This window comes from Cherax quadricarinatus, unplaced genomic scaffold (assembly GCF_038502225.1).
Source record: "Cherax quadricarinatus isolate ZL_2023a unplaced genomic scaffold, ASM3850222v1 Contig982, whole genome shotgun sequence".
Taxonomy (NCBI): domain Eukaryota; kingdom Metazoa; phylum Arthropoda; class Malacostraca; order Decapoda; family Parastacidae; genus Cherax; species Cherax quadricarinatus.
In genome coordinates, this window is record NW_027196008.1 from 31,335 (window position 1) to 56,175 (window position 24,841).

Consider the following 24,841-nt stretch of genomic DNA (forward strand, 5'->3'; position numbering starts at 1 on the left):
TGTCATCACACTTCTGGTGAGGATGTTGTTGTTGGTAGGTTGATCTGAACTGTGGTGTCATCACACTTCTGGTGAGGATGTTGTTGTTGGAAGGTTGATCTGAACTGTGGTGTCATCACACTTCTGGCGAGGACGTTGTTGTTGGAAGGTTGACGTTGTTGTTGGAAGGTTGATCTGAACTGTGGTGTCATCACACTTCTGGCGAGGATGTTGTTGTTGGAAGGTTGATCTGAACTGTGGTGTCATCACACTTCTGGTGAGGATGTTGTTGTTGGTAGGTTGATCTGAACTGTGGTGTCATCACACTTCTGGCGAGGATGTTGTTGTTGGTAGGTTGATCTGAACTGTGGTGTCATCACACTTCTGGCGAGGATGTTGTTGTTGGTAGGTTGATCTGAACTGTGGTGTCATCACACTTCTGGTGAGGATGTTGTTGTTGGTAGGTTGATCTGAACTGTGGTGTCATCACACTTCTGGCGAGGATGTTGTTGTTGGTAGGTTGATCTGAACTGTGGTGTCATCACACTTCTGGTGAGGATGTTGTTGTTGGAAGGTTGATCTGAACTGTGGTGTCATCACACTTCTGGTGAGGATGTTGTTGTTGGAAGGTTGATCTGAACTGTGGTGTCATCACACTTCTGGTGAGGATGTTGTTGTTGGAAGGTTGATCTGAACTGTGGTGTCATCACACTTCTGGCGAGGATGTTGTTGTTGGTAGGTTGATCTGAACTGTGGTGTCATCACACTTCTGGTGAGGATGTTGTTGTTGGTAGGTTGATCTGAACTGTGGTGTCATCACACTTCTGGTGAGGATGTTGTTGTTGGTAGGTTGATCTGAACTGTGGTGTCATCACACTTCTGGCGAGGATGTTGTTGTTGGCAGGTTGATCTGAACTGTGGTGTCATCACACTTCTGGCGAGGATGTTGTTGTTGGCAGGTTGATCTGAACTGTGGTGTCATCACACTTCTGGCGAGGATGTTGTTGTTGGCAGGTTGATCTGAACTGTGGTGTCATCACACTTCTGGTGAGGATGTTGTTGTTGGCAGGTTGATCTGAACTGTGGTGTCATCACACTTCTGGCGAGGACGTTGTTGTTGGAAGGTTGATCTGAACTGTGGTGTCATCACACTTCTGGCGAGGATGTTGTTGTTGGAAGGTTGATCTGAACTGTGGTGTCATCACACTTCTGGTGAGGATGTTGTTGTTGGTAGGTTGATCTGAACTGTGGTGTCATCACACTTCTGGCAAGGATGTTGTTGTTGGTAGGTTGATCTGAACTGTGGTGTCATCACACTTCTGGCAAGGATGTTGTTGTTGGTAGGTTGATCTGAACTGTGGTGTCATCACACTTCTGGTGAGGATGTTGTTGTTGGAAGGTTGATCTGAACTGTGGTGTCATCACACTTCTGGCGAGGATGTTGTTGTTGGTAGGTTGATCTGAACTGTGGTGTCATCACACTTCTGGCGAGGATGTTGTTGTTGGCAGGTTGATCTGAACTGTGGTGTCATCACACTTCTGGCGAGGATGTTGTTGTTGGTAGGTTGATCTGAACTGTGGTGTCATCACACTTCTGGCAAGGATGTTGTTGTTGGCAGGTTGATCTGAACTGTGGTGTCATCACACTTCTGGCGAGGATGTTGTTGTTGGCAGGTTGATCTGAACTGTGGTGTCATCACACTTCTGGCGAGGATGTTGTTGTTGGCAGGTTGATCTGAACTGTGGTGTCATCACACTTCTGGCGAAGATGTTGTTGTTGGTAGGTTGATCTGAACTGTGGTGTCATCACACTTCTGGCGAGGATGTTGTTGTTGGCAGGTTGATCTGAACTGTGGTGTCATCACACTTCTGGCGAGGATGTTGTTGTTGGCAGGTTGATCTGAACTGTGGTGTCATCACACTTCTGGCGAGGATGTTGTTGTTGGCAGGTTGATCTGAACTGTGGTGTCATCACACTTCTGGCGAGGATGTTGTTGTTGGCAGGTTGATCTGAACTGTGGTGTCATCACACTTCTGGCGAGGATGTTGTTGTTGGCAGGTTGATCTGAACTGTGGTGTCATCACACTTCTGGCAAGGATGTTGTTGTTGGCAGGTTGATCTGAACTGTGGTGTCATCACACTTCTGGCGAGGATGTTGTTGTTGGCAGGTTGATCTGAACTGTGGTGTCATCACACTTCTGGCGAGGATGTTGTTGTTGGCAGGTTGATCTGAACTGTGGTGTCATCACACTTCTGGCGAGGATGTTGTTGTTGGCAGGTTGATCTGAACTGTGGTGTCATCACACTTCTGGCGAGGATGTTGTTGTTGGCAGGTTGATCTGAACTGTGGTGTCATCACACTTCTGGCGAGGATGTTGTTGTTGGCAGGTTGATCTGAACTGTGGTGTCATCACACTTCTGGCGAGGATGTTGTTGTTGGCAGGTTGATCTGAACTGTGGTGTCATCACACTTCTGGCGAGGATGTTGTTGTTGGTAGGTTGATCTGAACTGTGGTGTCATCACACTTCTGGCGAGGATGTTGTTGTTGGCAGGTTGATCTGAACTGTGGTGTCATCACACTTCTGGCGAGGATGTTGTTGTTGGCAGGTTGATCTGAACTGTGGTGTCATCACACTTCTGGCGAGGATGTTGTTGTTGGCAGGTTGATCTGAACTGTGGTGTCATCACACTTCTGGCGAGGATGTTGTTGTTGGTAGGTTGATCTGAACTGTGGTGTCATCACACTTCTGGCGAGGATGTTGTTGTTGGCAGGTTGATCTGAACTGTGGTGTCATCACACTTCTGGCGAGGATGTTGTTGTTGGCAGGTTGATCTGAACTGTGGTGTCATCACACTTCTGGCGAGGATGTTGTTGTTGGCAGGTTGATCTGAACTGTGGTGTCATCACACTTCTGGCGAGGATGTTGTTGTTGGCAGGTTGATCTGAACTGTGGTGTCATCACACTTCTGGCGAGGATGTTGTTGTTGGCAGGTTGATCTGAACTGTGGTGTCATCACACTTCTGGCGAGGATGTTGTTGTTGGCAGGTTGATCTGAACTGTGGTGTCATCACACTTCTGGCGAGGATGTTGTTGTTGGCAGGTTGATCTGAACTGTGGTGTCATCACACTTCTGGCGAGGATGTTGTTGTTGGCAGGTTGATCTGAACTGTGGTGTCATCACACTTCTGGCGAGGATGTTGTTGTTGGCAGGTTGATCTGAACTGTGGTGTCATCACACTTCTGGCGAGGATGTTGTTGTTGGCAGGTTGATCTGAACTGTGGTGTCATCACACTTCTGGCGAGGATGTTGTTGTTGGCAGGTTGATCTGAACTGTGGTGTCATCACACTTCTGGCGAGGATGTTGTTGGCAGGTTGATCTGAACTGTGGTGTCATCACACTTCTGGCGAGGATGTTGTTGTTGGCAGGTTGATCTGAACTGTGGTGTCATCACACTTCTGGCGAGGATGTTGTTGTTGGCAGGTTGATCTGAACTGTGGTGTCATCACACTTCTGGCGAGGATGTTGTTGTTGGTAGGTTGATCTGAACTGTGGTGTCATCACACTTCTGGCGAGGATGTTGTTGTTGGCAGGTTGATCTGAACTGTGGTGTCATCACACTTCTGGCGAGGATGTTGTTGTTGGTAGGTTGATCTGAACTGTGGTGTCATCACACTTCTGGCGAGGATGTTGTTGTTGGCAGGTTGATCTGAACTGTGGTGTCATCACACTTCTGGCGAGGATGTTGTTGTTGGCAGGTTGATCTGAACTGTGGTGTCATCACACTTCTGGCGAGGATGTTGTTGTTGGTAGGTTGATCTGAACTGTGGTGTCATCACACTTCTGGCGAGGATGTTGTTGTTGGCAGGTTGATCTGAACTGTGGTGTCATCACACTTCTGGCGAGGATGTTGTTGTTGGCAGGTTGATCTGAACTGTGGTGTCATCACACTTCTGGCGAGGATGTTGTTGTTGGCAGGTTGATCTGAACTGTGGTGTCATCACACTTCTGGCGAGGATGTTGTTGTTGGCAGGTTGATCTGAACTGTGGTGTCATCACACTTCTGGCGAGGATGTTGTTGTTGGCAGGTTGATCTGAACTGTGGTGTCATCACACTTCTGGCGAGGATGTTGTTGTTGGTAGGTTGATCTGAACTGTGGTGTCATCACACTTCTGGCGAGGATGTTGTTGTTGGCAGGTTGATCTGAACTGTGGTGTCATCACACTTCTGGCGAGGATGTTGTTGTTGGCAGGTTGATCTGAACTGTGGTGTCATCACACTTCTGGCGAGGATGTTGTTGTTGGCAGGTTGATCTGAACTGTGGTGTCATCACACTTCTGGCGAGGATGTTGTTGTTGGCAGGTTGATCTGAACTGTGGTGTCATCACACTTCTGGTAAGGATGTTGTTGTTGGAAGGTTGATCTGAACTGTGGTGTCATCACACTTCTGGCGAGGATGTTGTTGTTGGCAGGTTGATCTGAACTGTGGTGTCATCACACTTCTGGTGAGGATGTTGTTGTTGGTAGGTTCATCTGAACTGTGGTGTCATCACAGAATGAATGATGGTGAATGTGCTTCCTTTTTGTTGTGGTGAGTCTCCACTACCTTGATGAGAGATGGCTGGTGTGTTAAACAAAGAAAATAAAGGGGGGAGGGAGGGACACACAGAGGCAGAGGGGGCAGAGGGAGGGACACACACACAGGCAGAGAGGGGGAGGGAGGGACATACACACAAGCAGAGAGGGGGAGGGAGGGACATACACACAAGCAGAGAGGGGGCGGGAGGGACATACACACAAGCAGAGCGGGGGAGGGAGGGACATACACACAGGCAGAGAGGTGGAGGGAGGGACATACACACACACACAGGCAGAGAGGGGGAGGGAGGGACATACACACAGGCAGAAAGGGGAGGGAGGGACTTACACACACACAGGCAGAGAGGGGGAGGGAGGGACACACACACAGGCAGAGAGGGGGAGGAAGGGACATACACACACACAGGCAGAGGGGGGAGGAAGGAGGGACACACACACAGGCAGAGAGGGAGAGGGAGGGACACACACACACACACAGGCAGAAAGGGGGAGGGGGAGGGAGGGACACACACATAGGCAGAGAGGGGGAGGGAGGGACATACACACACACACAGGCAGAGAGGGGGAGGGAGGGACATACACACACACAGGCAGAGAGGGGGAGGGAGGGACATACACACACACAGGCAGAGAGGGGGAGGGAGGGACATACACACACACAGGCAGAGAAGGGAGGGATACCCACAGGCATATGAGGAGGATGGCCAGCCACAGGCAGAGAATGGGAAGGGACACACGCAGGCACCGAAGAAGGGGGGAGGGACACACAGGCAGAGAGGGGGTGGGATACACACAGGCAGAGGGGAGGGAGGGACACACAGGCAGAGAGGGGGTGGGATACACACAGGCAGAGGGGAGGGAGGGACACACAGGCAGAGAGGGGGTGGGATACACACAGGCAGAGGGGAGGGAGGGACACACATAGGCAGTGTTTTTTATTTGTCAGTAATAAACACTTTGGCAAATTTACATGGTACTTTCTCACTACCTTCAAGACCCAACAAACTGGTACTCAAATCGCCAACACATGACTTGAAGTCACTTACATTTACTTTAAATGTCCTAAACCTATCCAACAGATATTCAACATAGGACACATGGTCATCCCACGTATGAACAACTACAATTATAACCGCTAGGTAACCTTTCATAAATATTTCTAAGACATCAATCTGCTTCAGTTTAACAATTAAACAATACTACATACCAGGTAGCTTTCCACAGGATTCCTTTTATAGTTAAAACTTTCTGCCTCAGGTTTGCACTCACTGCCTCTGGTTTCCACTCACTGCTTCTGGCTACCTTTTCTTGGCTATGACTCCCCAGACTCCAAAATCATATTCATCAACCTGTAAGAAACAAAAGCCTTTAAAAATCTAAAAAACAAATTACTAGCAGCACCACATTTGAGACATTTAACACACTTAAAAGCCTCTTCAAATCTACAATCTTTGCAGGAACTTGTAATCAAGAGCATATGGATAATTTTGAATAACAAAAACTTTGGCAAATTTACTTGTCACAACCTATGTCATGACCCAACAAAGTTATACTAAAATGGCCAACAGATAACTTCTAGTCATTTACATTTACTTTAAATGTCCTAAATATCTCCAAGTGATATTCAAAATAGGATGCAAGTTCATCCCACATATTACACACTAACTCCAGTTATAACAACCAGGTAAGCTTTAAAATCCTACAAGAGTCTCATGGATAAATATTACAAAGATAGAAATCTACAATACTACATACCTGGTAACTTCCGTGCCTTTTACAAACAAAAAGGCACGGAAACAGAAACATCTGCTGCGACCCTGGAAAAGGAAGGCATGAACAAGGACTTTCATATGATTTACGAGGCATAAGAGAAGAAGTTTGCATTCTTGCAGTGGGCTCAGAACTGCATCTACAATTTAATACAATGATGCTAAAACACAGCATGTTCCAAGAGAACCATCATCCCCCAGACAACTATATAGACTTTAATAGTCAGTGTAATCCTTGGTTTTAACAAAATTGTTAAGCAGTAGGGTCTATTATTCCTGAAGTTAGATGCTTCAATGGGACACATTTCTATGCATACCATACAGTTCTTTCCTCTAGTTGACTTTTGTTGGGGCAGCGACCTTCATGTGATCAGGTGAAGATTGCTGCGGTCATTTTATTGTCTTTTCATCATTGTTGGTTTTCAGGAAGACTTTGTTTTCCAGTTCATAGGTCCATCAATGATCTATGATGATCTCTGCCCCTACAATGTTCCTGGGAAGAAAAAAAAAATGTTAAGAGACCACACACAAAAAAGAACCTCTGAAGAAGCTTGTTTAGGTTCTTTATAGTGTGGGTGACATAACCCACCAGCATTATAAGAAAATGATAACCATTAAATATGTTTATTGCAACACAAATCACAACCACATGACTTTGCAGATTTGCAACACAATACTGTAGGGAGGTTTGTAGAGATAATGCAGCTGAAATCTCAGGTTCAAACACTATGTTACTGAAGCAGAAGCACACAACAACACTGCAAGTTTATAACACAATACTGTCTATAGAGAGGATCATGCAAATCACATAAAGACTTCAGGACAAGCACCCACCCCCACCCTGTATATAAAGAATACAAAAGTTGCATTTTTTGCTAGGACACTTGCTTATATCAAGATAAACTAGGTAGAAATGAATGAGCTGCAAATGGCAGTAGGTTGTCCCCCTGGCACAACCTACTGCCATTTGCAATGGCTGTCTGGCTGTCCCAACAAGGAGGGACAAGTCCCTATCAACCTCTGTTATTAGGGCAATAACTGCATTCCATAGAGATGATTATTAATTTCTGATATATATTCATTGTCATCTATTTTTCATTGTATTCCAACAGATTGATAATTAATTTTCAGAGTGAAATCTATTTTAATTTAGTATTCTTGATATTATTTATATTGTTATAATTCTTGTGGTCTACTTATTCTGTCTTTATCATCTTTTATTCAATATTTTATATAATTTGTTTTTTGTGTCATTTTTATATAATTTCTTACCTGCCACATTTGATATTTATATTAATGTAATATTATCAATAAGGTAACAACAAGACCCCAATGGAAATAAGTCACTCTGTCTGACTTTTTAGGGTTATCCCAGGTTCTCTACACATATGCTGCTATGTATGATAATTTATGTAACTGTATTTGTGTATACCTGAATAAACTTACACTTGGAGACCCACAGTTGCTGTTCTTCTCTTAGCTAAATTTTGGTGGTGGTGGTCTTTTTCAAACTAGAAAAAACGTATTTCTATGACAGTGCATGGTAATATTTCTATGACAGTGCATGGTAATATTTCTATGACAGTGCATGGTAATATTTCTATGACAGTGCATGGTAATATTTCTATGACAGTGCATGGTAATATCACATCTCCTCCCAGGACAATTCTTTTGATCAACATCTTTATGAGAGATCAACACTACAGTGTCTGGTTCAGTAACAGTTTTTTACTAGACTTTGTTCAAGCAGGTGTTCCACAAGTGTGTGTTCTTAGCACAACACTGTTGTTTTTAGCTATTGATAATTTAACCTCAGTACCACCTCAGAAACTTTAAGATTGTCTATATGTGAATAATTTGTCATTGCTTGTGCTTGAACAAACAGTAAGTGTCCATGTCCTCACAGACTTCAAATACTACATGTCTGGCTAAGCTACATCACATGTCTTCAAATTCTAAGTATCCAAAATGAAATTGATAATCACTTGGTACACTGTCATTTACCATCTTGTACTCTCCCCAGATGATTATTATCACTTGGCACACTGTCATTCACCATCTTGTACTTTCCCCAGGTAATTATTATCACTTAGCACACTCTCACTCACCATCTTGTACTCTCCCCAGATGATTATTATCACTTGGCACACTGTCATTCACCATCTTGTACTTTCCCCAGGTAATTATTATCACTTAGCACACTCTCACTCACCATCTTGTACTCTCTCCAGATGATTATTATCACTTGGCACACCGTCATTCACCATCTTGTACTGTCCCTGCATGATTCCTATAACCTGCTCTACCAAAATGTTTAATTTCTTAACCTTCACTTTTATTGTAGGATGTCATGAAAATTACATAAAGTTGTTTGTCTTAACAGACTTAATTCACTTAAAATTTTACTGCATTTTACCTGGGAAATCACTAGGCAAATTCTTAATCTTCATACAACCTTAATTCTATAAAGACGTGATTATGAAGATCAGGCGTAGTCATCATTTCAGTAATTATGTTCATCATCAAGGATTGCATTTGTGTGTTGGCACCTTTTCTTTATCCACATTCAGAAGCTCTTATGTAGAGTTTGTTCCCTCATTTAAAAACATCAAGCTGCTCATTGTTATCTTGTTCAATTGCATGTTCTTCATAACCCAGCAGCTTATAGTATAATCACTGATGTTAGTGAAGTTTGAACAGTGGAACCTCGGCTTAAGAGTTTAATCCATTCCGTGACCTTGCTCATATCCCGATCTGCTAGTATGCCAAGTCAGTTTTCCTCATTTAAATTAATTGAAATGCCATTAATCTGTTCCGGCAGAATTCCTGCTCAGGAGGCAGGACAAAATACACTTCAATATAATACAGTGGACCCCCGCATAACGATGGCATCACATAGCGATTATTCCGCATACAGCTTACTTTAATCGCAAAATTTTTGCCGCGCATACCGATTAAAAACCCGCTCACCGATTTTCGTCCGAGACGCGTCCAATGTGCGCCCTCAGCCAGCCTCACATGTGCCGCCCGTGCCATTGTTTACCAGCCAGCCTCCGCGGTAACATCCAAGCATACACTCGGAATATTTCGTATTATTAGTGTTTTCGGTGCTGTTTCTGGAAAATAAGTGACCATGGGCCCCAAGAAAGCTTCTAGTGCCAACCCTGTGGTAAAAAGGGTGAGAATTAGTATGGAAATTAAGAAAGATTTTGAAGGGTTTGGGGCTAACCCTGAGAAGCCTATGCCAGTTGTGGAATCCATTGTGCCTACTTCAAAAATTAAGGAAATGTGTGCACAGTGGGTTGAACTGCAAACCTTTATGGATGAAAATCACCCTGACACAGCTGTTGCAAGCCGTGCTGGTGACTATTTCAATGACAATGTTGTGGCCCATTTTAGACAAATCGTAAAGGAACGGGAGGTACAGAGCTCTATGGACAGATTTGTTGTGCGACAGAGGTCCAGTGACTCTCAAGCTGGTCCTAGTGGCATTAAAAGAAGAAGGGAAGTAACCCCGGAAAAGGACTTGCTACCTCAAGTCCTAATGGAAGGGGATTCCCCTTCTAAACAATAAGTTCGACACTCTCCCCTCCTCCCATCCCATCAATCATCACCAGATCTTCAATAAAAGTAAGTGTCATGTAAGTGTGCATGCCTTTTTCAGTTTGTGTGTATTAAAATTAACATTTCATGTGGTAAAAAAAATTTTTTTTCATACTTTTGGGTGTCTTGCACGGATTAATTTTATTTCCATTATTTCTTATGGGGAAAATTCATTCACATAACGATTATTTCGCATAACAATTACCCCTCTTGCACGGATTAAAATCGTTAACCGGGGGTCCACTGTACTAATATCAACTCTGCAGCTTATTTATCTATCACAATTCATCTAATATGACATGAAAAATAATATAAATAACATAGAAACCTGATATATACTCTGTAATGAATAAAATACGTATGTCATTATGTGAGAAATGGAGGCGGACATTCCCACTCCCTCTGCGAAAAGATCTTCCCATGCTTCCCCTTCTGAGGTGTTATTATAAGAGAAAATGGAGTGTTTGTGAGGCTAACTGCATTAGATCTCTAGTTTCGTAAGGAAAACATGATGTAAAGAAATAAACTGATGCATGTACACTATTTACCTTGGAGAAGAGATGCTGGCGAAGGTTGACGGTGGGAATGATAGGCAGAGCGGCTATGCTGTCAGGAGTTCATTTCATTTCATCCTTTTTCTATTGCTTAATCACTTAACTTAATTGCTACGCTCTTAATGCTACACTCTTAATGCTACACTCTTAATGCTACACTCTTAATGCTACACTTTATCATTGAACTTAACTGCTACAATTTGTTTTTTTTATTTTTTCTCACTTCACTGTTCACTGATTTTTGGCTTTTTCTCCACGCTTTTCACACTTTCATCTACAGGGTGTTTCAATAAAAAACTGTCTAAAGAGGTTCGTTTCTTCTTCTCGTTCAGAATTTTTCGGAAATGAGTTAGCAAGTGTCATTAAACAGCTGCAACACATAACCAGTTAAAGCTTTCTCTGGGTGTTTCCTTTAAATAAAGTCTGAAAATCTCTCCCAGATTCCCAACTTTCCTTTATCTCACTTGTAGAGATATCCTCCTCCACATCTGGTGCCTCCGCAGTATGAATGTCCTGCAAAACCTCCTGATGCTGATGCATATGCAGTTCATCTAACTCCTCTGTTGTCAGCTCCTCGGAGTGCTCCTCGATGAAATTGTTCACATTTTCGCCATCCACCTCCATGCCTAATACCTTTCCGAGGGACACAATCTCCTCCACCACTGCCACATCAGGTTTGAATCCTTTGAAGTCCCTTTTGGACACACTCTCAGGCCACAGCTTCTTCCATGTAGAGGTCAAGGTCCTCCTTGTAACACCCTGCCAGGCCATATTTATAATTTTGAGGCATATCATGATGTTATAGTGGTCCTTCCAGGGGGTAGGTTATTTTTCCTGGATATACATCTTAACAGCAGAACCAAAGACCAGGTTTGCCCACTCCACAAAGGACTGCCTGGTGACCCATGCCTTCGAGTTTGCCTTCCACATAACCTGCAATTTTTCTTTTAGAATCTTTTTTTTTTATTATTATCACACTGGCCGATTCCCACCAAGGCAGGGTGGCCCGAAAAAGAAAAACTTTCACCATCATTCACTCCATCACTGTCTTGCCAGAAGGGTGCTTTACACTACAGTTTTTAAACTGCAACATTAACACCCCTCCTTCAGAGTGCAGGCACTGTACTTCCCATCTCCAGGACTCAAGTCCGGCCTCACACTCCAACAGCACGTCAAGTATTAAAAACCATTTGTCTCCATTCACTCCTATCAAACACGCTCACGCATGCCTGCTGGAAGTCCAAGCCCCTCGCACACAAAACCTCCTTTACCCCCTCCCTCCACCCCTTCCTAGGCCGACCCCTACCCCGCCTTCCTTCCACTACAGACTGATACACTCTTGAAGTTATTCTGTTTCGCGACTTAAAGGCTCTGGGGTTTTCTGAATGATATACCAGCAGCAGCTTGATCTTGCAGTCGCCACTTGCATTGATGCACAGTGTGAGGGTAAAGCTATCCTTCATGGGTTTGTGGCTTTGCATCTTCTTCTCCTCTGCAGTTATGTGAGTCCTCCTTGTCATCTTCTTCCAGAAGACCCCTGTCTCGTCACAGTTGAAGATTTGCTGAGGGATGTATCTTTCAGCTGCTATCACTTCTGCAAAAGTTTTGAGAAAATCCTCAGCTGCCTTCACATCAGAGCTCACTTCCTTAACATGCCTGATAACAGAGTGAATGTCAGTCCTTTTCGAACCAGCCCTGACTGGCATTAAACTCGTCCATTGAAGTCATGCTCAAATTAGCAGAAATGTTTGATTTTTGCCAAAGTTCAACGGTAAACAAATCATGCCATGCGTCCAATACACGACAAGCGCACTGATATTATTTATACCATTTCTACACCATTTCTACACGAATGCAGTAGTCTGCATAACATAAATCTTCTATTTGTGAGAATAGAAACTCAAAGTGGAAAGCAAAAGAAATGTAGCAGAGGCCTGGGGACGTGAGTAATCAACAGAAGAAATGTTATTTTAGTGCCAGGAATGTCTTGTCTTGTTTATTCTGGACCCTATTTGGAAATTGGCATCTTTTGAAATTTGTGTGAAATTGGCAACATTGCCAATTTCTGACCACGTTATTGGTTAGTTGAAATTGGTAAATGGGTGGTTTATTGTACTCATTCGATAGACAAAATGGAGTTCTAGCGAAATAGGTATGATTTTTGTCGACTGGCACATTGGAATTGACAGATAATAGGGCTCAAAGTGGGCAAAATCGCCAATGCGTAAACATTGTCGAGACTGCTAACTTCGTGAGAGCATAATTCCGTAAGTTTTCCATCAAATTTCATACTTTTGGTGTCATTATGATTGGGAAAAGATTCTCTGTAATTTCATAGGAAAAAATAATTAGTTTTTCTCCGACCCTGAGAACAAGTTTAGGAGAGGGCCTGCCGACCCAGAAAGGGTTAAATGTCATACATGTATTTTTTTTTAACAAGTCCCTGAATCCCTTCACTAAATATTACCCTGCTCACGCTCCAACAGCTCGTCAGGCCCCAAACAACATTCATCTCCATTCGCTCCTATCTAAAACACTCACACATGCTTGCTTGAAGTCCAAGCCCCTTGCCCACAAAACCTCCTTTATCCTCTCCCTTCAACCTTTTTGAGGATGAACCCTACCCTGCCTTCCTTCCCCTACAGATTTATAAGCTCTCCATGTCATTATACTTTGATCCATTCTCTCTAAATGACCAAACCACCTCAACAACCCCTCTTCAGCCCTCTGACTAATACTTTTATTAGCTCCACACTTCTCCTAATTTCCACACTCTGAATTCTCTGCATAATATTTACACCACACATTGCCCTTAGACAGGACATCTCCACTGCCTCCAACCACCTCCTCGCTGCAGCATTTACAACCCAAGCTTCACACCCATATAAGAGTGTTGGTATCACTATACTTTTATACATTCCCTTCTTTGCCTCCATAGATAATGTTTTTTGTCTCCACGTATACCTCAATGCACCACTCACCTTTTTTCCTTCATCAATTCTATGGTTAACCTCTTTCTTCTTTCTTTCAACACACCGGCCGTATCCCACCGAGGCGGGGTGGCCCAAAAGGAAAAACCAAAGTTTCTCCTTTTACATTTAGTAATATATACAGGAGAAGGGGTTACTAGCCCCTTGCTCCTGGCATTTTAGTCGCCTCTTACAACATGCATGGCTTATGGAGGAAGAATTCTGTTCCACTTCCCCATGGAGGTAAGAGGAAATAAACAAGAACAAGAACTAGTAAGAAAATAGAAGAAAACCCAGCGGGGTGTGTATATATATGCTTGTACATGTATGTGTAGTGTGACCTAAGTGTAAGTAGAAGTAGCAAGACATACCTGAAACCTTGCATATTTATCAGACAGACATAGGACACCAGCAATCCTACCATCACGTAAAACAATTACAGGCTCTTGTTTTACACTCACTTGGCAGGACAGTAATACCTCCCTGTGTGGGTGCTGTCTACCAACCTACTACCATGCCTGTATTACATTAATATAAACATTTTCATTAATCCATCTACGATATTTTTGTCAAAATTCTATAATGAACACGCTACATAACATATAAACATGATAAATACAACCCACAGTGGAAAAAATTAACAACCAAAACCAGACGCATTCGTCTGCTTGTTTACATAATTCTACGTCTCTCTCCTCTCTCATGTACTCGTTCTCTCTCTCTCTCATTTATTCGTTTTACCTCATTTACTCACCTCTCACCCTACATTAAGACTACAAATATTTTAAGGTAAGTAATGAATATACTGTATATGCATTTTATCGCTCTGGGGTGCTTTAAATGTCGAAGTATATTATGTACGGGTGGGGTGGGGTGGCCTGGCTGGCTACCATACCCCCCATACCTGACTTCTTACAATAAATACTACTCACCTCTCAACCTACATTAAGACTACAAATATTTTAAGGTAAGTAATGAATGTACTGTGTGTGTATTTTACTTTTCATTGTTTTTAATGCCTTGTTCTATTGCTAACTTAATATATGTTAGTGTAAACTTGTTATCTGGCATTTATATGCATTTATAAGTGGAAAAAATGGCATTTTGTTTTCCGGTGATGTCCACTTTCTGGCGGTAGCCTGGAACCTAACCTGCCATATAAGTGGGGCCCTACTGGGTATTAGCTGACTGTTATGGGATCTAATCCAAAGGGAGAATATTAGTATATCTTAGGACTGAGTTTAGAAATGAATCAAAGCAGGAAACAGCTCTGAGCCCATAAATTCAATGTAATTAAAAATTAAATTTCATAGGTAACATTTTCTTTTAAGAGGCCCAGAGGTTTTGTTAAAATGCTCAAGAAAAAAGTTTGCACTGGCATGTAGGATGAACAGTGTAAAGGGTGAATGATGTTTACATTTAGAAATTTGAAAGTGGTATGTATTGTCTAAAATTGCTGATTGATGTAGTTCAGAAGGCTGACTATTGCTGTCTAATGTTTGGTTAGTGACAGTTTAGTGCTAGTAGCCCAAATACATAGATAACATATGGAAGATCTTGGCAGATAAATGCACACTAAAGGGTATGCAATGAAAAGTAAGGTAAGTAGTAGTGATCTTTAAAAGTTTAATGGCTAAAACAGCTTTAACAATATTTTTAAGTACTGAATATGTGTAGTGAATCTTAATGTGTGACTCCCTATGCTATTACTTCTTATCTGTACCATTTATTTTAACTAAGGTTTATTTTGATAGTTGGTTTGCATGTCACCTACTGAAAAATTCAAACTTGACTGACTTAAAGCCATTGGTGGTTTAATAAAGTTGTAATAACTAACTTGGTTGATTTTTGCTAATCTTTCAGTCTCCCTTTGGTTGATGTCAGCTTCAATGCTGGTCTCTCCTCTTGATATTAGTCTTCCATGCCAAGTGGCCAGTCCACCAAGGCAGAAATGTGCACCTGTGAAAATGTTAAATGTATTATAAAAACAACACAAAGGTCCGGCTAAATGCACATCCTTTATATTCTGACAGTATGGCATGACATAAACGCTAATAAAACATATGTAATTTTACTGTACAACATAGATTTATTATAATACAGTGGACCCTCGACCAATGATGGCATCATCTAACGCTAAATCCAACTAGCGATACATTTTAACGCAAAAATTTTGCCTCGACTAGCGCTAAAAAACTCGACCAACACGATTCGTTTCATTCGAGACGCGTCCACTTGTGGCTAGTGTTTACAAGCCAGCCAGCCACCGCGGTCCCATCCAAACATATAATCAGAACATTTCATATTATCACAGAGTTTTTAGTGATTGCACCTGCAAAATAAGTCACCATGGGCCCCAAGAAAGCTTCTAGTGCCAACCCTACAGCAAAAAGGGTGAGAATTACTATGGATATAAAGAAAGAGATCATTGCCAAGTATGAAAGTGGAGTGCGTGTCTCCGAGCTGGCCAGGTTATACACAAAACCCCAATCAACCATCGCTACTATTGTGGCCAAGAAAACGGCAATCAATTAAGCTGTTCTTGCCAAAGGTGCAACTATATTTTCGAAACTGAGATCGCAAGTGATAGAAGATGTTGAGAGACTGTTATTGGCGTGGATAAACGAAAAATAGATAGCAGGAGATAGCATCTCTCAAGCGATCATATGTGAAAAGACTAGGAAGTTGCATGACGATTTAATTAGAAAAATGCCTGCAACTAGTGGTGATGTGAGTGAATTTAAGGCCAGCAAAGGTTGGTTTGAGAGATTTAAGAATCGTAGTGGCATACATAGTGTGATAAGGCATGATGAGGCTGCCAGTTCGGACCACAAAGCAGCTGAAAAATATGTGCAGGAATTCAAGGAGTACATAGACAGTGAAGAATTGAAACCTGACACTGACAATGTTGTGAAACACTTTAGGAATGTAATAAAAGAACGGGAGGTACAGGCCTCTATGGACAGATATGTTGTGCAACAGAGGTCCAGTGACTCTCAAGCTGGTCCTAGTGGCATTAAAAGAAGAAGGGAAGTAACCCCAGAAAAGGACTTGCTACCTCAAGTCCTAATGGAAGGGGATTCCCCTTCTAAACACTAACACCTCTCCCCTCCTCCCATCCCATCAATCATCACCAGATCTTCATTAAAGGTAAGTGTCAATTATTTTATTGTTATTGTAATTATTCTATTGCATTAAACTTAATATTTCGTGTAGTAAATTTTTTTTTCATACTTTTTGGTGTCTTGCACGGATTAATTTGATTTCCATTATTTCTTATCAGGAAAATTGATTCGGTTTTCGATATTTTCGGTATTCGATGAGCTCTCAGGAATGGATTAATATCGAATACCTGGGGTCCACTGTACTTCTAAACTGTTGTATTCTGGGCACCTCTGCAAAAACAGTGATTATGTGTGAGCGAGGTGAAAGTGTTGAATGATGATGAAAGTATTTTCTTTTTTGGGATTTTTTCTTTTTGGGTCACCCTGCCTCGGTGGGAGACGGTCGACTTGCTGAAAAAAAATAAAAATTAAATGCTTATACGGTAGTGTACCGTATATTGTAATGAACAGAATAGAGGATATCAGCTCTAATATACATTATTTAGGTATGCATACTAGTCAGAGAGCCCATTGTAAGTCCGAGTCGTCAATAAACGAGTACGTTGTTCAGTGAGGAGAGGCTGTACTGTAGCTGGAAACTTGAGCTCACTGCTTAAACTGAAAATGCATTGATTAACCAAACCTGAGTCTTATCAGCATAATAAATTTCATTTAAGTGTAATTCGTCCTCATAATTATAGTACATTACTCTTGTAATTTCTGCTTGAGAAGTCCAACACTGTTTATATCCACACTTAAGCCATCACCAACAATCTTCTATATTAATGTTAAACCTAAGTTAAAAATTTTCCAACCCAGTCATGGCTTGACTTGAAAAATATATAATGATATACATACCTGTAGAGTGCTGGGAATTCATAATTTGATATTTTAACCCTTTCAGGGTTAGTGCCATGGTTCTATGGCTTTGGGTTGTGGGTCCAAACCGTAGAACTTCGCCAAAATTCTAGCAGCCTCAAATTTAGCACGAGAAGGCTGGTAGGCCTACATCTAAGAGAATGGGTCTGGTACCATATGGTACCCTGCACCATATGGTACCCTATAAAGTTGGTAGAATTACCGACAATATGTAAAGTAAAAGGACACAAGTGCAACTAATGTGACATTTATTGTGGCAACGTTTCGCTCTCCAGGAGCTTTATCAAGCCATTACAAACAATACATGGACACAGAGGGTATATAAAGGCTCTGAGTGAGGTGCAATACTAGTGAGGTACCATTTCGATGTTCACTAGTGGTAGTAGTAGTAGTAGTAGTAGTAGTAACAAAAATAATACAATATGGAAGAGCAATTAATTCGTACATGAGTAAAAGGATATAAAAGCTATTACTTGGGTAACATAAAAATAGGTTGGACAAATATAGACTGGAAAGAGGCAGGTTTTTTCAGTGTTCACTCTCTGTGCTTTGTGTAGTATAACAGGAGAGACTATGTGATGGCAGGGTTTACTGTTTTTCAGGAGGATTCTTGCTAAGACTTCGGAGATGGTGAAGCTGCCGTTGTTTTGTTTAATTGTATTCGAAACAGCGATCAGTGCTGATTCAAGGCACTTGCGTCTGCGGAAATTAGTTTCTTTGATCACTAATTGGGCGTCTCTGAATTTCATGAGATGTACAACACCGAAATTCCACCAATCATCTCATGAAATTCAGAGACGCCCAATTAGTGATCAAAGAAACTAATTTCCGCAGACGCAAGTGCCTTGAATCAGCACTGATCGCTGTTTCGAATACAATTAAACAAAACAACGGCAGCTTCACCATCTCCGAAGTCTTAGCAAGAATCCTCCTGAAAACAGTAAACCCTGCCATCACATAGTCTCTCCTGTTATACTACACAAAGCACATTACAGAGAGTGAACACTGAAAAAACCTGCCTCTTTCCAGTCTATATTTGTCCAACCTATTTTTATGTTACCTAAGTAATAGCTTTTATATCCTTTTACTCATGTACGAATTAATTGCTCTTCCATATTGTATTACTTTTGTCACTACCACTACTACTACTACTACTACTACTACCACTAGTGAACATCGAAATGGTACCTCACAAGTATTGCACCTCACTCAGAGCCTTTATATACCCTCTGTGTCCATGTATTGTTTGTAATGGCTTGATAAAGCTCCTGGAGAGCGAAACGTTGCCACAATAAATGTCACATTAGTTGCACTTGTGTCCTTTTACTTTACATCATAAACATGCAAGATTTCAGGTACGTCATGCTACTTCTACTTGCACTTAGGTCACACTACACATACATGTACAAGCATATATATACACACCCCTCTGGGTATTCTTCTATTTTCTTTCTAGTTCTTGTTCTTGTTTATTTCCTCTTAAATCCATGGGGAAGTGGATACAGGTGTCCCTCAACATTCGCGAGGGTTAGGGGATCAAGAGCCTCGCGAATGTTGAAAAACCGTGAATGTTTGGTGCCCCAATATATTGTAGGGAAATATAATACAATACTGCTTAACTTGTTGAACCATGAACAATCATAAAATACATGAAAACGTCGTAAGTTGTACTAAATATATACATGTTATGCTTTAATAACATGTATGTTATTAAATACCACAGACTCCACCACTGCCTCCACCACTTCCTCAACCAATGCGAGTCCCTACTACCCTCCCTCCGACCCCCGCAACTGGCAGCCAGCCCTCCCACCACTCAGTGTGGTGAGTGTTTTGTTTGTTCATTATTTGCTATTAAACTACAGTATAAATAATGTAAACACATTCATGACTGCATATTGGAATGGCTATTTGAACAGGTATTGGACGGTGACATCATGTGTTTACTCTTGAACACAGCAAAGAATCAAACATTTCTGCTACTGCTAATAATAACAATAACAATAATAATAATAATAATAATAATAATAATAATAATAATAATAATAATAATAATAATAATAATAATAATAATAATAATAATAATACGATATAATTGAAGAAGGAAATTGTACAAAAATACGAGGGAGTGGTTGACACATCGTCAGTGTGACTTTGTTTATGCTGGAGTAAACATTAGTCTCCCTGCTCTTCCAAACATTTCACAATAATTCAGCGGTTGAGGCAGTGTTTCACAATAATTCAGCAGGCAATACAGTTAGAGACAGTGATAGAGCAGTGATAGGTAGAGGCAGTGGTAGAGGCAGTGGTAGAGGCAGTGATAGAGGCAGTGATAGAGGCAGTGATAGAGGCAGTGATAGAGGCAGTGGGTGAGGCAGTGGTATTTACTAACATATACGTATGTTATAAATAATAATAGTACATGTTAATATTAATAACATTTATAATAATAATAATAAATGTTATTCATAATGTACTATTATTATTTATAACATATATGTTAGTAAATATCACTGCCTCTATCACTGCCTCTACCACTGCCTCTATCACTGCCTCTACCACTGCCTCTACCACTGCCTCTATCACTGCCTCTACCACTGCCTCTACCACTGCCTCTACCACTGCCTCAAGCACTCCAGTCACACTCAATCTACAAGCACCAAACAATGAATTATTGTGAAATGTTTGGAAGAGCAGGGAGACTAATGTTCACTCCAGCATAAACAAAGCCACACTGACGATGTGTCAACCACTCCCTCGTATTTTTGTACAATTTCCTTCTTCAATTATATCGTATTATTATTATTATTATTATTATTATTATTATTATTATTATTATTACTATTGTTATTATTAGCAGTAGCAGAAATGTTTGATTCTTTGCTGTGTTCAAGAGTAAACACATGATGTCACCGTCCAATACCTGTCCAAATAGCCATTCCAATATGCAGTCATGAATGTGTTTACATTATTTATACTGTAGTTTAATAGCAAATAATGAACAAACAAAACACTCACCACACTGAGTGGTGGGAGGGCTGGCTGCCAGTTGCGGGGGTCGGAGGGAGGGTAGTAGGGACTCGCAGGTGGCGGGAAACTTGAATATGATTTGGCGGCTGGGAATTTGGTGGCTGGGAATTTGGCGGTTGGGAATTCGCGAATGTGTGAAGCCTGCGAAAACTGAAAACGTGAATGTTGAGGGAGACCTGTATACTGTCGTTCGTCACCAAATCCAGGGCATCACTTAATCCTACACCCATTTCTCCACCTAGCCATATTTCACTGTATGCTATTTCAAAACCAAGTGTTATGATGAAAATTGTCCCCAATGTCATATATACCATATACATATAGAAATAACGGTGGTTAAAGTTCCCCACACAAGTTGTTGAGCCAAGCTGGGTTTTTATTTAAGGAATTTTATTAAATTAATTTCTACAATGCACAGAAAAGATTACTATTTAATTAACAGTGGAGTACTAAGAAAATATATGCAGAATATATACAGAATATCCTTGGACATACAGCAGACATGTGTGAATATGTTAGAAAGGAGTGAGTGGAGACATATGGATTTTGGGACTTGATGAGTTGTTGGAGTGTGAGCAGGGTAATATTTTGTGGAGGGATTCAGGAAAACTGGTGAGCCGGCCTTGAATCCTGATGTGGGAAGTACAGTGCCTGTACTTTAAAGGAGGGGTTTGGGATATTTGCTATTTGGCGTGACATCTGAACTGTCGTATGTGAGCGCCTCTGCAGAGAGTGATTTATGCGTGAAAGATGGTGAAAGTATTTCTTTCTTTCTTTTATGGGTCACCCTGCCTCAGTGGGAGATGGAAAGTGTGTTAAAAAAAAAAATGTACAGTGCTGTAGGGCGCCAACTTATAATGCTAATTCATTCCTGAAAATTGTTCTTAGTCAGTTGTTCAGAACTCAGAATCTATTTTCATACAAACACCCATCTTATAATGGGATGAATTCCCCAGCCATAATATTCTGTATTTAATTTTTGCCTATTTTTTACTGACAATATCTACTTAATATTTTAGAGGTGGTATTGTTCATTTTTCACTTACTAATAATATTAAACAGTGATTAATAAACAGAACACAGCCACAATATAGTATTTAGTTAAGTACATTTTCTTGTAAAAGGCCCACACTAAAATTTCATTTCATTTGTATACATACATTCTTTCTTATGAATAATATTTGAGACATTAGTGCAATAATTAAAGAGCTATGACCTCTGAAACACAAAAATGAGACCAAATATGAAGCAACATTTATTATATGGATACAAAAAATACTATACTAGCACGCTAAATTAAAACACCCACATCAAATGGCATGGCCTGAAAAGGATACGGCAGTGATGATCCATCTTGAGAATGCAGCAGTTACACACCGAGCAATGATGTGTGCGAGGTGACTTCGGTGCTATACATTTTTTACAAACACTTACTGCTTCAATGATTAAAATTCCCTGTAAATATTACCTCCTTAGTTAAAAGAAAGATGCATGAGCAACTGTAATTACTGACCTTGAATTAGTTACATCCTCTATGTAAAAAAAGTTATATTTATGGTTTTATATGCAGTAGTTACTGTATTTGATGACCGTTCATGCTGAGATACTTTATATGGGATTCGTTACAAATGTAAACAGCTATAAAATGTAATATATTAAGTCTTTGGAATAAAATATTTGAATAAATCACTTGGTAAAAGATTAAAAATTTAACAGTTGTAAATAATCTAGATAATACACACAGGGAGTACTAATTATAATATACATAATAATATTTTTAAAAAGGTATAATTTTGGTGAAAGTATGAAAAATTTCCTATATGCATAAGAATTATAAAACTGTATTTTATAAATATGTGCTTCTGTGTCAGTGAGAGCCCTTTAGTATATTTATACCCATCACTGTTCTACTCTTGAGTGAGGTGCACAAGCACCTTCTTATATACGAAAAGGATAGAAAAATTATCTTGAGGGAGAGAAAAGTAAGACATGTACACTAGGGGGTGGCAGTCGAGCTGGGCACATGCTCCAGCTGGCACTTGTGCATCACAATAATAGGGCAACAATGTGTGACTATAGGTGAAGGAAGTTGAACTGGGCACAGTGTTTAATTAAAGAGTATACCAGGGATAGGAGAGATAGGCATTAGGACAAGAACAGGTGTGGCACATTCCAGGTGGGCTCCCCAAGGTATCACACAGAAATACAATAAACATTGCTATATCTTTTAAATATGAACAACCAAAATCAAAACTAAACTTAGAAATATCCAACATAATATTAACCCCTAAACGGTCCAAACGTATATATACGTTCTTAACGCTAGCACCCCAAACGTATTACCTGGAGTTTACCTGGAGAGAGTTCCGGGGGGTCAATGCCCCACAGCCGGTCTGTGACCAGGCCTCATGGTGGATCAGAGACTAATCAACCAGGCTGTTACTGCTAGCTGCACGCAATCCAACATACGAGCCACAGCCCAGCTGGCCAGGTACTGACTTTAGGTCCTTGTCCAGTGCCTGCTTGAAGACAGCCAGGGGTCTATTGGTAATCCCCCTTATGTATGCTGGGAGGCAGTTGAACAGTCTCGGGCCCCTGACACTTATTGTATTGTCTCTTAACATGCTAGTGACACCCCTGCTTTTCATTGGGGGGATGTCACAGCATCTGCGTAGTCTTTTGCTTTCGTTGTGAGTAATTTTCGTGTGCAAGTTCGGTACTAGTCCCTCTAAGATTTTCCAGGTGTATATAATCATGTATCTCTCCCGCCTGCATTCCAGGGAGTACAGGTTCAGGAACTTCAAGCGCTCCCAGTAATTGAGGTGTTTTATCTCCGTTATGCGCACCGTGAAGGTTCTCTGTACATTTTCTAGGTCAGCAATTTCACCTGCCTTGAAAGGTGCTGTTAGTGTGCAGCAATATTCCAGCCTAGATAGAACAAGCGACCTGAAGAGTTTGTAGATGAATGGTTCAGAGAACCGACATGTTGATAAATTAGACACATGTGCAACTCTTGGGTATCTTTATTGAGGAAATGTTTCACCACACAGTGGCTTCATCAGTCCATATAAAGGAGAATTTATTTATTTATTTATTTATTTATTTAGAAATTTTAGCATACATACAGAGGTACAAAAAAATACAGGTAGGAGCAGCATGCCAAAGCCACTTATATGCATAGCATTACGGGCTGGCTTAAAATTAACTTAAGATTAACTAAGCAATGATGAAATCAGTGATAAGACATTATTGTAAACAGATAACTATAAAGCACAAATGAGTATTACAAAGACAGGTCATATGGTTGCATGCATTGCTGTTCATTCAGTAGAATGGAGTATTCTGTTAGGTAGTGTATTTAAAAAAATAACAAAGTTAGATTGGGTCCTAGGTTTAACATTTATGTGATATAATTGTGAGTAACATTTTGGATATACAATTTATAAGGTTCAGTTATTCAGTATTTATTTGGTTTTGAGTGAGTAAGTGAACTTTGAGAAGAGACTTGAATTTATAAACAGGTAGTGTTTCTTTTATATTTACAGGTAATGAATTCCAGATTTTAGGGCCTTTTATGTGCATTGAGTTTTTGCATAGCATGAGATGGACACGAGGAACATCAAAAAGTGATCTGTGCCTTGTGTTATGGTCATGTGTTCTGTTGAGGTTGGCAAGGAGATGTTTGAGGGGAGGGTTAATATCAGAGTTAAGTGTTCTATGTATGTAATAGGTACAATAATAAGTATGGATGTTTTGTATGGTGAGTAGGTTGAGTGTTTTGAATATTGGTGGAGTGTGTTGCCTGTAGTGAGAATTTGTTATCATTCTAACTGCAGCCTTTTGTTGGGTAATTAGTGGTCTGAGATGGTTAATTGTTGTTGAGCCCCATGCACAAATTCCATAGGTGAGATAGGGGTAAATAAGAGAGTGATAAAGGGCCAGGAGGGCTGACTGTGGAACATAGTACCGTATCTTCGATAGTATGCCTACAGTCTTGGAAATTTTCTTAGAAATTTGTTGTATATGTGTATGAAATTTGAGTCTATTATCGAGGTGGATTCCTAAGAATTTTCCCTCTGTTAGCTTTGTGATAGGTGATCCGTTTATCGTTATGTTAAGAGGTACATCTGTAGCTCTGTTACCAAACTGAATGAAGTAGGTTTTGTCAATGTTTAGTGTAAGTTTGTTAGTCCTCATCCAGGTAGATATTTTCTGTAATTCGGTGTTTACAGTATTGGCTAGCGTGACTGGGCTCGGGTGAGAGAAGACGTATGTAGTGTCATCTGCAAAAAGTGTGGGTTTGAGTAATTGCGAAGCATTTGGTAGGTCATTTATGTATAGGAGAAAGAGA

At 40.9% G+C, this 24,841-nt stretch overlaps 1 pseudogene; it reads right to left on the bottom strand.

Annotated features, from left to right (window-relative positions):
* Positions 1-4,273: 4,273 nt before the first annotated feature.
* Positions 4,274-24,841, bottom strand: part of LOC128699299 (palmitoyltransferase ZDHHC16-like) — a 33,193-nt pseudogene continuing 12,625 nt past the window's right edge.